A 16213-nucleotide genomic window follows, 5' to 3' on the forward strand; every position below is an offset into this window, starting at 1 on the left:
AACTATATTGTATGGCAGAAGAGCACTTAGTTTGCAGCACCTAGACCTCGGGTTCAGTAAAAATGTTTATATATTGTCCTATTTTTGTAATATTTTTTTGTTAGGCTCATTTATTTAGTTTACTGCTGTCAGAATTTGGCATTATATCACTTTATTTAAAAGCTGCAGAATTCATGGCATACTGGTTATATTCAACCTCTTTTACTGCAATGTTTGTTTTGTGTCTTGTTGGGTTTTTGTCTTCAGCTTTTTCAGATCTTTGTCTTAGCACATTCTTTCAGCAGATGGCTTCCAATCGATAGGGCTTTTCTGCTTTGTATGTGTGTGTTTGAGTGTGCATGAAAGAGAGAGAAAGTATTGATAAATTCAGGTACATTGCATTGTTCACTTACAGCCCACTGAATTTTCTGAGACAGCTTGATGCTTGTAGGGACAATAATGTGTGTAATACGGAGGACTATGAGCCTCGACACACCACAAACAAATGAAGATACAATGCAAATTGTTTCCTCTTGTCATTGCCTTTAAAACAAAGAGATCTATCCATCACAATAATTCCAGTCATTATTGGCTTAACGCTGTGAAAAATAAGAGCTTTCACTGACTGCCCAAACAGTGCAGCTAAAGTGTGATTTATACGTTTGCATCGAACCTACGCCGTAGCATCTCACTGTAGGTGCACTGTTTAGATTTTAGTGGCATCTTGATGTGAGATTTCAAATTGCAACCAACAGCCCACTCCACCGCTCACCCATCCTTTTCGTAGCACATAGAGAAGCTACGGTAGCCGCCCGCCACAGGACAAACATGTCGTCGTCTGAAACAACATAGTGACAAAACATGCTCTGTAGAGCTGTTAGTCCATTTAGTGCTACCGTAGAAATATGGCGGCACAAAATGGCGACTTCCATGTAAGGGGACCAGCGGTGTATGTAGATAAAAATGGCTCATTCTAAGGTATAAACATAATGGTTCATTATCCAAGGTCTTTATACACAACTGAAAACATAGTTTTGTATATTATATTGCATTTCTGTCAAAAGATCCTCCAAAAATGTATACATTGCTCCTTTAATGGTTCTTTATGGAACCAATTAGACAAAAATGGTTCTTCTATTGCACCTTTATTTTTAAGGATTTATTGATCGGAAGTGATTTTGATCATGTTTATATTTGTTGGTAAACCCAATTTTGAGTAGCTTATTGCTTAACTCATTCCCCGTCAGCCATTTTTTGAAAAGCTGCCCGCCAGCATTTTTCGTGATTTTCACAAAAGTTCCACAAAATGCCTTCCAGGGAAATTTTCTTCTAAAAATATATAAACAACAAATATATCAAATGATAGAACAGACCCTCTGCTTTCAAACAAACAATTAACAAACAAACAAACAAAACTGAAAAAAAATCATCCTATCTAGATTTTTATATCTACTATAAACTGTTAAATATGGGTAATTTTCTTAAAAAATAAATTTTTTGCAAAAAGCTGAAATAATTGCATTTTTGTGAAGGAATATTGTTAGAGATCAGATTCAGAACGATTATCAAAACATACAGGGTTATTAGTAAATTAGTAAATAACGTTTTGGCTTCTTCAGAAACTGAAAATGTTTTCTCTTAATTGACGAGATAACTTGTCAAATCAGTGGCGGAGCTAGACTTTTAAAACGGGTGGCAAAGGGGTGGCAAGGTATTATTTTGGGGCGGTCAATATACAAAGTGGTCAATTACACTAAAAATAAATTATTTTCCACAAAATGTATATAGATTAAATTAAAGTTGTTTATTTTCCTAAATGTACACAATTATAGCCTATATGTATTAAGTATACAGCAAAAATAGAACAACTGGGATCTGTCTTTTGCTTCTTTAGAAAGAAGTTGGTAATATCGCTTTTTCTCTTCATTCTGCTGTCCCTAAAGGATAACTTGGTTACACACCTCATGAAGAAACCAAAATTTGGAACAATTTGCTTGTTTTTATTTACCATAAGTACACCGTTACTAATAATACAAATACTAAAGTAATACAATACGAAGATCTGAGTATTGAGGTCTAGCCTATTTGACAACACAAGGAAAATTGCTTAAAGACGTCTAGACATGTGTCCCAAGGAAGAAGGGATTAATTGAATGATTATTTATTTTAATCATTAATTTAATGATGTAAATAGACTTCTGTCCCTCACATTAAGCTATGGAATGGCTTCAGATGACTTTGTGAAATTATAATCCAACCCTCTCAGACCCAAGTCACCCAAACTAGCGTGAAAAAAGCGCGAGGCGCCGAAAAGCGCGCTGTTTACTTCCCTGTACTATGTTCACGGTGGTTTTATTAATTTCAATATGCTGCATTACACGTGCCAATATGAATAACCCTACCTAATGTCTGTGATTGTTGCTGAACATTTGCTAACTACATGTTTTTATTGTTTCTTGACCAGTAAGGCTCATTGAAGTATTAATGCTAAGCACTACAGTGCAACGTCTCCCTTACTCGCCGTTAAAACAGTACTTTGTTTAATTTAATACCAATTAATACCAATACATACCAGCAAAACACTCTTCATCGATCCTGTGTGTGGTGCCGCGTTATGTTTTGAAGCACGAAGGAGCTGCGTGTCAGCTTAACCAATAGGCTTGTTCGACTTCCAGCGGCGCCTCAAGAATCGACAGCTGGATTACGCCAAAGTACCGCGCGAGCGATTCGCGAAATCATACGGAGGAGTTTGCTGTTAAGTCGCTCTTGTGGAACTTTGACGTCACTGGCTGTCGGTTCTTGCGCCGCCGCATGAAGTCGAGCAAGCCTAATGAAAAGTGTAGCAGCTGCACGGGGTGGCAACAGGGGTGGCAAGGACTTCGTCAAATTAGCCCTCTGGCTCCAAGGGGCCATTTCACAAGACTTTTTTAAGATGTTAAATAAATCTTTGGTGTCCCCAGAGCACATATGTGAAGTTTTAGCTCAAAATACCATATAAATAATTTATTATAGCATGTTAAAATTGACACTTTGTATGTGTGTGCAAAAATGTGCCATTTTGGTTGTCCTTTAAAACGCAAACGAGCTGATGAAATGCAAACTCTGATCACAATGATGGTGGTTTGTTGAAATTGAAACTCAATTGTGCTGTGAATTATTTTCTCTCTCTCTCTTTCTCTGCACTAAATGGCAGTGCTGTGGTTGGACAGTGCAGATTAAGGGGTGGTATTATTATAATAAGAGCTCCTTATGACATCATAAGGAGAGCCAAATTTCAACGACCTATTTTTTCATGTGCTTGTAGAGAATAGTTTACCAAAACTAAGTTACTGGGTTGATCTTTTTCACATTTTCTAGGTTGATAGAAGCACTGGGGACCCAATTATAGCACTTACACATGGAAAAAGTCAGTTTTTATGCCATGGCCCCTTTAATAGCTAACTTTGAAACTTTTATTAATTTAGTTTGTAATAGATTCTGTGAACATAAAATCTACAATCTGATCTAAACAAAAGCTGTGTTTCCATTGCGGATTTGAGCAAAACTTTAGCGTTATGTTCTAAATGTCAACAAAAGACTATTGCGAAATGATGGCTTTTCCATTAACCAATGATATGCGACTGAAACATAGTTTTTCCTCTCGCAATAAGTCAGTCTAAACATTACATCGACTGATGTTGGTAGGTTTACTAATATCACATACACCGCAATAGCCATTATTTTTAACCGAAGGAGATGTAAGAGTATTATCCAAATATTTATGCCAAGGAAAGCCCCTTATAGTTAGGAGCGGCAACATACAGGTGTTTCTCGGTGGTAATGCATTATTTTAAATCAAAAGAGATGTAGGAGTGTTATCCAAACATTATTGTCAAGGACAGCCTCTTATACTTGGGAGCAGATACGTATTGATGTGTTTCTGGTAGGTTTTAGTACATACCGCTTCCTCTTTAACTCTTTCCCCGCCAGCCAGCACCAGCATTTTTTATTAAATTTAATGCCTTCCAGAAAATGTCCTTCTTTAAATATATAAACATACAATATATCAAACACACAAAAGTATCATCTTACCTTTATTTGTTCTCTTTTTATCACCTCTAAAATATGGTTAGGTTTCTTCAAAGATACAAAATTTTGAGCAAAAATATTCATATAATTTCATTTTTGTGAAGGACTTTTGATAGAGATCAGATTCAGAGCAATCCTCAAAACATACACAGATTTTGAGCTGTTTTACCTAAGAGGTTGCATCAAGTTTTATTAGTTTGGTTAGAGCGCCGCCTGCTGGATAACCCCCCAGTCACATTAGCTACTAGCGACAGAGACAGAGCGACAGGCTACCATTCATTTTCAATGGAAGTGGCCGTTTACCAGCGAAAAGCGACGAGCTCGCCGCTGCGCGAGCAAGGCGGGGCCAAAATAGACAAGCAGGTTATTTTATGCAAATGATGAGCGATGCGTCAAAGCGACTGCCAATCGGAGTGAAGGAGCAGCGTGACGTAGGTCTGTGGTCGAGTCTGAGAAAATAATTCAAGATGGCGGAAAATTGGTATTTATGTATATATATCTGATAAGTTTGGCATTTTATCTCATATATTTTGTTACTTTTATCGAGAAATAAATACTTTTAAATCCAAAAACACCGTTCTTGTAACTTAACAATAGGGACTTTTAGCAACAGCCTCTGGTGGAGCGGCAACGGCATTCTGGCGTTGTATTGCGCATGCGCGAATTTAACTGCTACTTTGCGACGTTCTACTGTAACGGTCTACTACGGGAGAACAGCTGATTTGCCGTAGTCGCTACAACGTGAGAGATTATGTAAATAAATATTATGTTTTATGGCATATGACATTGTAATTGCATCAGTTTATGATTGTACCAGTCTTTTATATAATATGTGTTCGAATGTTTTAAATTTAAGCTAATTTTAAAGATTTTTAAGTATTCAACATTTTCAGTATTGCTTAAATCTAGGTTTTTAGACTTATTTACATCATACAATAGTAAAAACTCTTCTTCTGACAAAAGATTGTCATTTAATGCCAAAAGCAATCCTTCTCTTGCTTTTTTAAATGACATATTTTTGCATCTTAATAAATGAATTAATACCGCGTTGCGCTGTCCTGTTTACGTTTGCTTAGTGATTTTTACGTTCTTGGCTACGGTGGTCTGACAGCTTACTTCCGGTCCCCGTAGCCGTTCTATTCCCAGCTTTTGCTTAAAGTCCCTAATACCTCTAAAGTGACTTTTGATACCGCTTTTAGAAACTAGCCAAGGAACGCCCATCAAGCGAGTGCGTGTCGCTCAGTGTCGTTCACTTTTGTAGCTAATGTGACTGTAGGGTAATAGCAGAAATTTGGATTGCCGGAAAAACTCGTCATTGGCAGGGAAAGAGTTAAAAGATTATTAATTGCTTCAGGTGACCTGAAAATGCTAATAAACTATTTCCATTACAGTTTGGCAAAAAACTCTTTCCAAATTGTCTGAAGAATCACCTCGAAAAACCTTTTTTGCTATATATGGGAGTTTTGTGAAATTGATGTGTTTCCATTAGTTGTATTTAATTCGCAGTGTCAATATTGGAAACGTTGCTAATGTTAGGCTTATTTTTTCTTAATGTTAGGCTTATTTTTTCTTTGTCCGCACCGTCATGTAGCCCGTTAGCTTTTACTGACGTAACATTAAAAATCTCGCTGAATATAACTGGAACATGACAGAGTTGTGTGGACACAAGGAGAAGAAAGGATTTGGTTAATGAGCAGTAGGTGGTCTGTCAGCGAGTAGAGAGATGTCATCATGGCCTTTAGCGTTTGGCAAAAAAAACCCCTCATGTTTATTCATGTGGGTTTCTCGTTGAGCCCAAAGGAATAGGTGTAACGCGCCATAATGAAACCCAGCCCCAGACAGGCACGATATGCTCCAGAGAAACTTTAATTGCATTTGGCTTCTACTAATTTTTCATTTCTGGATGAGCCTTTTTTTGTCCCTGTATAATCATTCAGAAGTTCCAAGCCTCTGGCTCTTATGCATTTTAATTGTCTGATGTTTAGATCAAGCAAAAACACTGTCGATTGGGTGTTTAAATTATTGCGGGACGTGTTTGCTTTGTTTCATGGTAACAGAAACGAAAAGTGGGCTCACTATTCACAGTCATGATGTGTAGAGCTGTAAGGCTTTCAGAGGTAATGTAAACATTGATTCATGAGGTGAGATTTGAAATTCAAATTTTTCGTCGATGAGACACAGAGCTGTAAATATATATTGGAATAAGCATCTCTGCGTGCGTGCGAGGCGGTCCATAGCAATACTCTCTTATAATAGGATTCATGTAGATGATGGACTTCGTATGAGCTTTGCGCTGTGGGGGTTGGTCCTCTGATGTATCTGATGTCTTTGGCATCCTCCTGTAGTCAGGAGACGGGGAGACAGCTGTTACCAATGACCAGAGGAAAAACATTGATTGTGTTTTTCTACCTGTCGGCCTTTTGTCTGAAAATGTGTGGGATATTGCCAAAATCTCTTGTAATTGGCTGAGATAGAATATAAAGATTTCTATGTCTAGACTGATTTTGGAACGACAGTAAGACGGAAAGCAATTATCTGATAAATTCCCGAAACTAATTTATGCCTTACGGAAATGATTTAAACGTCACAATATTATAATGTAATTCTGTGTTATATGCATTATGTGAATCCTATGCATTATTCATATACTGTGATCCTGTAAATAATGCATGTTACTGTATGTAACAAAATATCTTATGCAATATTAAATTATATGCTTTTTTGTTTTGGCACATCCACATGAGTACCAAATGCTCTTGAGGTTTGTGTGCCTCTGTTTGGGAATCAGTGGGTTGGGATAATTACGGTAAAGTATATATTAAATATATTTAATGAAGCCGTAAATGACAATCTGTGAGGATCCATGTCGATCTACACCTGTCAGTCAAAATGCAATATAATCTCATTCCTGTTACAATTCTCCTGACACCGCAAATCCACCTTTATTTCTTTTCATTTCTATAATAAAGGAATTAAGTGGATGGGAGAATTTAAAGCTTGTGAATGACCCTTTACATTGCATTTATATGGAGTATTATAAGCAGTATTACAGATAAGGGAACCTACACAGCTGCAAAGTTTATGTATTGAGAAATTATTTTGGATTAATCTGTTAAACAATTCCAAAGGTAGGCCTATGCACACAAACAGCAGACTGCTCATATATTTGCACTTTTGCATCTTTCATTTTTTTTTTTTTTACAAATTGCATTCCTTTTCTCGCTTGTATTGCTCAATGTGTCAACACCATCAAATACAAAATCGTGCTGGTAGTCCAGTATTTATTATAAATATTGACATATCTAGAAGTCTTCTCTGAATAGGAATGAATTTGGAACACTGGATGATTTTAAAGTGAGTTTCAGACATCTTTTAAAAAAATGATGTATAAAAAACACATTTTGTAGGTGAGATGTATTAAATTCAGCAGTAGTCACTTTTGGAAGTTGCACCACTAGGCGGTCATGTTTGCATCGCCCCTAAGCCATCTATTTAAATTGTAAAAGACAATTAACAATTAAAAAACATATGAAGAGTTTGGTTTCAAAACACAATAAATCCATTTTGACTAATTTGTACGGTGGCCGTCAGGGGTCACTGCCTTGCAATGAAAGAAAACACATGCAAATAAAAAACACCAGCAAATCAAGAAAACATCTTCATCAGTTTGACAACACATACGCTGCAGTTATCGCAACACATCCAAATACAGAAACGCGTTGCAAATATCACAACACGAACAAAAACAGAAACGCGTTCCAAATCTCACAACACAAACAATAACAGAAACGCGCTGCAAATTTCTCAAAACACGACCAATAACAGAAACGAGCTGCATTAACAGAAACGCGCTGCAAGTAGTTTAAACGACAACGGAAGTGTTTCAGGGGGGTCACAAAAAGTGATGCACCAGTCTGAGAAGTGTTTTCGGTTTACATTCAATTCGTCCGTGGAGCTTTTGTGAGTTTACATCGATCAAATGTAAGTTTTTCTTGTTTATTTTAATATCCTAATCGCATATTTGTATTTGGATGTGTTGCGATATCTGCAGCGTATGTGTTGTCAAACTGATGAAGATACTTTCTTGATTTGCTGGTGTTTTTTCTATTTGCATGTGTTTTCTTTCATTGCAAGGCAGTGACCCCTGACGGCCACCGTAAATTTGAGTATCTAAACCAAGAAAGTGACAAGATGAAAACCACTATTTTCTGTTACAAACGTTCACCTAGCATCTTTAGGTTGTAATAACATAAAAAATTCAAATACATAATTTGATTTTTAAAGATTTATTATAAAAACTGATTATTGTTTCTGCAAAATGCAATTAGCAATTCCATTACAAGTTTTTTTTCTAAATGCTATTAATCTATTTAATCAATAAATAAATGTGCATTAATCTTTGCCATGTTATATTTATTTAGTTGACTAGTGGTATACACTGATTTAAAAAATAAACATTAATGGCATTAATCAAAAAATTTCCTTTGATATATTAAGAACACTGTCATTGCTGCTTTCATCTATGGGACGTCGTCCCTCAACTTTTTTGACAGCGATCAGCTGTAAAATGTTTTGGTCCTGCTCGATTTTCGTTAACTTTGCGTAAAATAATGGAAAGTTTTTTATAAGATTCCTTGAGGTCAGTGTGTTCGCATGACAGAAGCTTGATGCTGTCATGTGAGAACAAACAACAGACGACATTTTTCCTTCGCCCGAGTGATTCTTCAACACAGAAAATCACCACAGGTTTATCAATGCCATCAAAAGTATTATTTTGTTTTTGTTTGTTTGTTGATCATGAAGTACAAAGTTGATGGGGATAACTAGGATTCAGTGTTTATTTAAAGCTTCGCCATTATTGTCTACAATGCCCACGCATTGGTCCTCTGTGATTGGTTAAGAGGATTTATTGCATTCTGCAGAGAAGGATGACTGGCGATTATCGCGGTTTGAAAAAAAGGGAGAAAAGATGACAGAATAACACAGCGGATATCGGATTTTGTGTATAAAGTAAAAGTGCATAGCGACAAATCTAGTGACTTTTTGGATGAGCCGTAGCTTGAGATCTGAATGCTTTTTGTGTTTGCTGTACTGCCTTGTGAGCGTGAGGTCTTGCTTTCCCTAAGCATGTGTGCATCATTTTAATGGGTCATGTTCAGTCGCTATTATACTTGTTTTGTTGTCTGACAACAGAAGCAGAAAATATGCAAAACGAGAAAACCTTTTTTTCAGGCACTTGGCTGTATTAAAATGTAATTTGAGACAGCCCAGAGAGTAAGAGAAAAGTTTAACAGAAGTGCCAATGTAGTCAGAAAGCAAATATATGACGTGACTGGTATGCTAATTATATAATGATATTTAGCTACTTATTAACCAAGCTTTAGCTACTTTCTAGGGATGCACCGAATTTTCAGCAGCCGAAATTATGGCCGAAAAAGTGAAAAGGCCGGATAAATTCCGAATAATGAGGTCTTTGACGCAATAAAATTAACTCGCAGAGAGTGAGAGACCCGTAAATGCAGAAAACATGTTGGTTAAAACATTTTAAAGTGTCAGAGAAAGACGCGAAAAAAAACAACATACACGTTTCATTTATCATATATCAAAAAAAAAAATTTGGTATTCGGCCTTCAGCTGAGTTTTTCATTTTATTCGGCTTCGGCCAAGAATTTTCCTTTCGGTGCACCATTTTACTTTTCATTGAAAATATTTGGCAACACTGGCCATACTGAGCTTAGCATTGTTGTCTATTCATAGTAATAGCATTGCTTAATCTTGTTATATCCAATATATTTGGGTTCAATTAGGATTACGATTAGTTATAATTAGAAAAAATATAGCAATAACCCAATTGATTTCTTTACCATTTTAATAAAGGAATTGTAAGCACAATAACTTAATCAGCTCACCAAAGCCGGCGTGACCTTTATTGAACTCACAGCAAATTAGATATTAACAAAGGGATGTTGTGAATTAAAACTGACCTCTGCATTGCTTGATTTAATGAATGCTTTTGAATATCTTATCGTGTTGACAAAAAGATACAATTGGACATTTTGTGTTAAGGACATTTTAAGTGAACATCTCTGGTTGATTATAGCTCTCATCTCAACAATCAGTCTACTAACATCTGAGGAGCCTCTGATGAATGAAGCACACATGGCCTTTCATTACATACTCAATAAAATCAAGTCTAAAGGAAAAAATATGGATCTCTCATGGAATTCAAAGGGTTCAGATTAATACAGTCTTGAAACAGATAAAACGTATATAAATATACTATTGTAGGAGCATGCATTGGGAAAGGATTCAAGGTTGGGTTCAACAAAGTACTTATCTTTTCAATTGCGAACGTCTGAGAAACTGGTCCTTAATTTGCTAAAATCAAGACGATCGGGCACTCAGAATGCTTCAGCTCATGTCTCAAAGAATTTACTCTCTATTTGTATCAATCGCTCTTCAGAAGTGGAAAATTGAGAGACTTCAGTGAGCATCTCCAGGAATACCAATCACAAGCCGATCTCGCAGTGAAAGCACAAAAAGTTGCTAAAGCACTTGTCAGTTTCCAAGCGTGTGTCTTTTCTCCAATTAGCCCTGTATCTTATTTCCCAGGCACACTTTTTTCCTCTCTAAAAATGTTGACTTTATAATGTTTCCTTAAAATAATTGGCAGAAGCAGAGATAATTTGAAATGCGTTTTGAAGGAGTCACAAAAACACTTGCAAGTACGAGGGTCTGTCACAAATGTCATGTTCCCAGTCACTTTTCCTTCTTTAAAGGAACAGTTCACCCCAAAAGTGTCTGTTTTATTTCAAACCCATATGACTGTCTTTCATTGAACAAAGGAGAATTTGAACAGTTGCTCTTTTAGGTTTTGTACTGTGAATGGCAAATAAAATTTGAGTTGTGAGAAAGGATGTAAAAACGTCATGAAGTATAATTTAAGTATAACTTGGTTCTTAAGACTTGTGGGCAATGTTAAGATCTCTTTGAATCTTTTGTAAGAAACAGACTGCACCAGACGAATCCTTGAATCAATGATTTAAACTTAAACCAAATTAGTTTGATTTATAAACGAAGCATTCAGTCCGGTTTTGATATTCAAAATATCTGGTGAATTATAACTTCATTTTTGTTTGTAGCAAGCTACATTACTGCATGGCACAGAGTATAGTCTGTTTTTTACGTTTATGTGAACGTACACGCATGGTTGAACGCACAGCCTTACAAAGTATTGTTTATTTGGCTTGTACATGTATACAGCATTCTACGCGTGCACATTTTAACAAAATGTAATGCATTTTCCTGTTTCCGCATGCACGACCTACGTGTAAAATGTACGTGTGGTTTAAAAAAAGCCAGCGGTGCACGTATTGCGCATTCTTCTGATGCCGAAAATTGTGTCATGCGCACTGTACGTGGACCCTCGCATACATGTAAAAATGGACCATACTTTGGCCTTAACTCATTTCCCGCCAGCCATTTTTTGAAAAGTTACTGGCAGGATTTTTGTGATTTTCACAAAATGCCTTCCAGGAAAATGTTCTTCTACAAATATATGAACATACAAATATATCAATTGAAAGAACAGACCCTCTGCTTTCAAACAAACTATAAACAAACAAACACAGGGTTTCCCGTAGGAGTAAAGGTGGTGGTTTTGGGCCGGGGGCGGGGCAATTAAAGGGGCGGGCGTACGCGTCTTGATGAAAATTTAAATATTTTTACTTAAAACACTCAAAACTTCATGCTGAAGAAACTTTGACAGAAAATTAACACATACTAGATTATTAATTAACTAAATGTTTTTACTTCTAACGGAATAGCTGTGTGATGAAGTGAAACTAAAGGGTTAATAAACACAAACTAAAGCAAATGTTGTAGAATGTCGGTCAAACGATGATAGATAGCACAAAAATAAAAAAAAACTGATTATTTCCTACTATTAATTACATTATCTTAAAGGACTGTACACTGAAAAAATGATTCATTCAATTTAATCCATTTTTTTAGGTAAGTGGTTGCAATCAGTTTATTTAAGCTACATTTAAACAAAAGTTTTTTATTGTATTTTAATTTACTAATTTTTTTTGTTTAAATGTAGCTTCTAAATAACTAGATTGCAACCACATACCTTAAAAAAATGTAGTAAATTGAATGAATTTTTTTTTTTGTGTAACTACTGAAACCTAGCTAGCAGGTTGCTCAAACAACAAAATCACCTGCTAACTTACTTTAAATTTGCAAGAACAATAGACTATAAAACATAAGTCCACTTACAGTTCTCACGGATACGTGTTTTATCAACGGGCTATCCTCCAGACATGACGGACCACGTCTTTATCTCTTTTTTCAGCTGTGTGGCGCGTGCACGCTCGCGGTGTGAAGCGTGTCTGCGCTATTCTCCAAGATGTTTTATCAACTGGCTGGTTATCCTCCAGACAGTAATGGTCCAGACCACGTCTTTCTTATTTCGGCCGTGTGGCGCGCGTGCCCGCTCGCGGTGTGAAGATCGTCAGCGCTATTCTTTGAGATGCACTTGACGCCCTTTTTTGCAGTGAATTTTGTTTTGTTTTTTGAAGCGCTGGGTTTTTTCTTAAACAGTCTAATTTATATTGTTCTATCGGAGCATACTGTCAGTTTCAGTAAATATGATCAAAACAATCTTGCCGACTGCAGCTTTAATTGATGAAATAAGTCATCAATGGCGAGGAAAGAGTTAATTCACCGTCATTATAAGGAAATGTGTTGCCAGATATTCTTCAGAAAATCACATTTTGTGTTTCACAGCTGAAAGTAAGTAAATATCGGTAGACTAGGTGAACCACATAATTTTCAAGCCAAATAAATACAGTAAACTCACTGTAATAACGTAAGCAAGCTAACATTGTGAGAAAATTGCCTTTTTTGCATCCCTCTTTAACAATTCAACAATTTTTTCACTGTTGTTGCTCTTGAGACTGCACCAGTGAGAAACCCACATTTATATCAATTAACCGCAGGTCTATCATGCCTGTTTACACGGCCAGTGTAGCATCACCGCATAGACTAATAAAGTGGCCATCTGGATCTAAGAGAGAAGAATCTGGCGCAGAAGAGCCGTAAGGAACGCTAGGAGAATAATCCAGTCATGGGCTGGAATAATGATTAGAGGTGAACTGACAAAATCTCATTTCAATCCTGCAACTAAACAGAATGTTGTTTTTATCTAAATGTTTTGTTTATGCCAAATATGCTTCTTGGAAGATACTAATACCAGATTGCCTCACCAGTTGGTGACCTTAAGCATCTATTAATATGCACCAGTGAATTGTGGGTATTTGTTCACTTTAATGACGGGGCGTCTGTCCGGCATCAACCACTGACGGAAAGGTCACTGGAATCCAACTGGCAAATAGTTCAAAGATTAAACAAACATCAGGAACTCCTGTCTGAAGATTTGGATTTTAACTTTTCATGAGATTTGATGATGAAGTATTGGTGCGGCTAAATAGTTTTACCCCATCAATCATGCTGAAGGTTTCTACCCGAATGACCAATTCCCGTTTATTTGTAATTAGAAAACATTTATGTAGGCCTGCTAATGCAATGAATATTTCATCACTCTCTTTCAATCCAAATCCCAAAGCCCTTTGGCCCCCGGGGACCGACTCGATGTTGAGTAATTGAATCATGTCTTTACTTAACAATGTAAAAGCCATTGGAAAACTCCTTGTGTAAACCCACAGCATAATATTTATTAAAATTTTGAGTTAGTTTAAAATAAATTGGGCTGTACGTTTTTTAATCATTAATTTGAATATAAAAACAGTTGTATTACATGTTAAATTGGTATGTATTAAATTGTTAGTGCTAATAGTCTTGTCGAATTGCTTTTTTCCTGAATTCCTGTATCATACTTGGTAGAGCATTGTGTTAAGCAGCACAAATGTTGTGGGTTTGATCCCAGGAAACACGCGTGCTGTTAAAAATGTATATCTTAAATGCACAGCAAGTCGTTTTGGATAAAAACATCTGTCAAAATGCCAGCCCAGTCTCACAAAATTTGTTATATAGTCACGTCATTTTTTTGATTCTTTTTTCGTGATATTATCACAAATTTCCAAATTTTTTCGTGATCGTATAACGAATTCCTGTTTTCGTGTGATTTTCACGTATTAGTTCCTCAACTGTAGTGTTTTGTCCTATTTTTTTACCACTTCGGTACCACTTCGGTTTAGGGTTAGATTTACATACTACAACTTACATAGTCTAACCCTAAGGCCAGGTGACATATAAAAAAATAAATCAGAAAAATAGTATAAACCAATGTATAAAGTGACATTTTAATGCAAGCACCAAATCTAACCCTAAACCGAAGAGACAATGGTTTAAAAATTCGTTATAGGAATTTGTTATACGATCATGAAAAAACACGGAAATTTGTAATAATATCACGAAAAAATAATTAAAAGAATTACGTGACTATATCACGAAACCTCGTGAGGCTGAGTAGCAAAACGTGGAAATTCGTAATAATATCACGAAAAAATAATTAAAAGAATTACGTGACTATATCAAGAAACCTCGTGAGGCTGAGTAGCAAAACGTGGAAATTCGTAATAATATCACGAAAAAGAATAAAAAGAATTACGTAACTATATCACGAAACCTCGTGAGGCTGAGTAGCAAAACGCGGAAATTCGTAATAATATCACAAAAAAGAATAAAAAGAATTACGTGACTATATCACGAAACCTCGTGAGGCTGAGTAGCAAAACGTGGAAATTCGTAATAATATCACGAAAAAATAATTAAAAGAATTACGTGACTATATCAAGAAACCTCGTGAGGCTGAGTAGCAAAACGTGGAAATTCGTAATAATATCACGAAAAAGAATAAAAAGAATTACGTAACTATATCACGAAACCTCGTGAGGCTGAGTAGCAAAACGCGGAAATTCGTAATAATATCACGAAAAAGAATAAAAAGAATTACGTGACTATATCACGAAACCTCGTGAGGCTGAGTAGCAAAACGCGGAAATTCGTAATAATATCATGAAAAAAGAATAAAAAGAATTACGTGACTATCTCACGAAACCTCGTGAGGCTGGGTAGCAAAATGCATAAATTTTAGGGATGTCAAAAGATTAATCACGATTAATCGCATATAAAATAAAAAAAGTTTTTGCATAATATGTGTGTGCACTGTGTGTAATTATTTTGTATATATATATTTTTTTTGTATATATAATTCTGTTTATATATACATAATAATTACACACAATACACACGCAAATATATTATGCAAACACAATCTTTTATTTTGTATGCGATTAATCACGATTAATCTTTTGATAGCCCTAATAAATTTATTTGAATATATCTAAACATACAGTAGTCCATGTAATTTGAAACACATCTTAATAAAACAAGAGACACACAGCATTACAGATTCATAAAAAGCCATGAAGGACATCAGACAGTGATTTTAAGCCAAATGGATAAGCGTTAGAAACACCACCTGTGCCCAGTTCTAAAGGTCAACATTGGGGGGCAATCTTGTCAATCAAACCCCAGGACCACCCCTTAACCCAAACACCGGACGAATCTCACATCTATATTTGAGATGTGTATTTAAGATGTAATATGTATGACCATGTGGGACTTCACAGCAGGGAAGTCATCTTTAAGCGTACAAATATTCATGTTTGCATTTCCAACAGCTCTGTATCTTTATCAGACCTGAGATTGTATTTAGGTACCAGACGTTTAGATATCACAGACAACGTTGTTAAAATGCTAATACAGATCTCTGGTATTTGACACGCCATTAATAATCGGCATGGTGACCTTTTTAAATTCGGCTTGTTGGTACGGCCTCATCTGCAGGGACACGGTCCAGCGGAGCATTTAAAAGCAGCAGCGGTGTTTTAGATGTGTGAATAACAATATATGAGGCAACGAAATTGTTTTTAGATATCCAACAGGGCAAAGCAAAAATATTGCCGTCCCTGACTCTTCACTCAGGACCAGCTGGCCCCTGCACTCCTGCTTTTTACAAAGAGATATGTGAGAAAGTTGACTATTCATATTATTAATTCATGTTGTTTTGGCCTGATGAATAGATAATAAACTCTGCGGTCAGTCATGCGAGAGATTTGTTAACTAAAAAGAATATTTT

This window comes from Paramisgurnus dabryanus, chromosome 8 (genome assembly GCF_030506205.2).
Source record: "Paramisgurnus dabryanus chromosome 8, PD_genome_1.1, whole genome shotgun sequence".
Classification (NCBI taxonomy): domain Eukaryota; kingdom Metazoa; phylum Chordata; class Actinopteri; order Cypriniformes; family Cobitidae; genus Paramisgurnus; species Paramisgurnus dabryanus.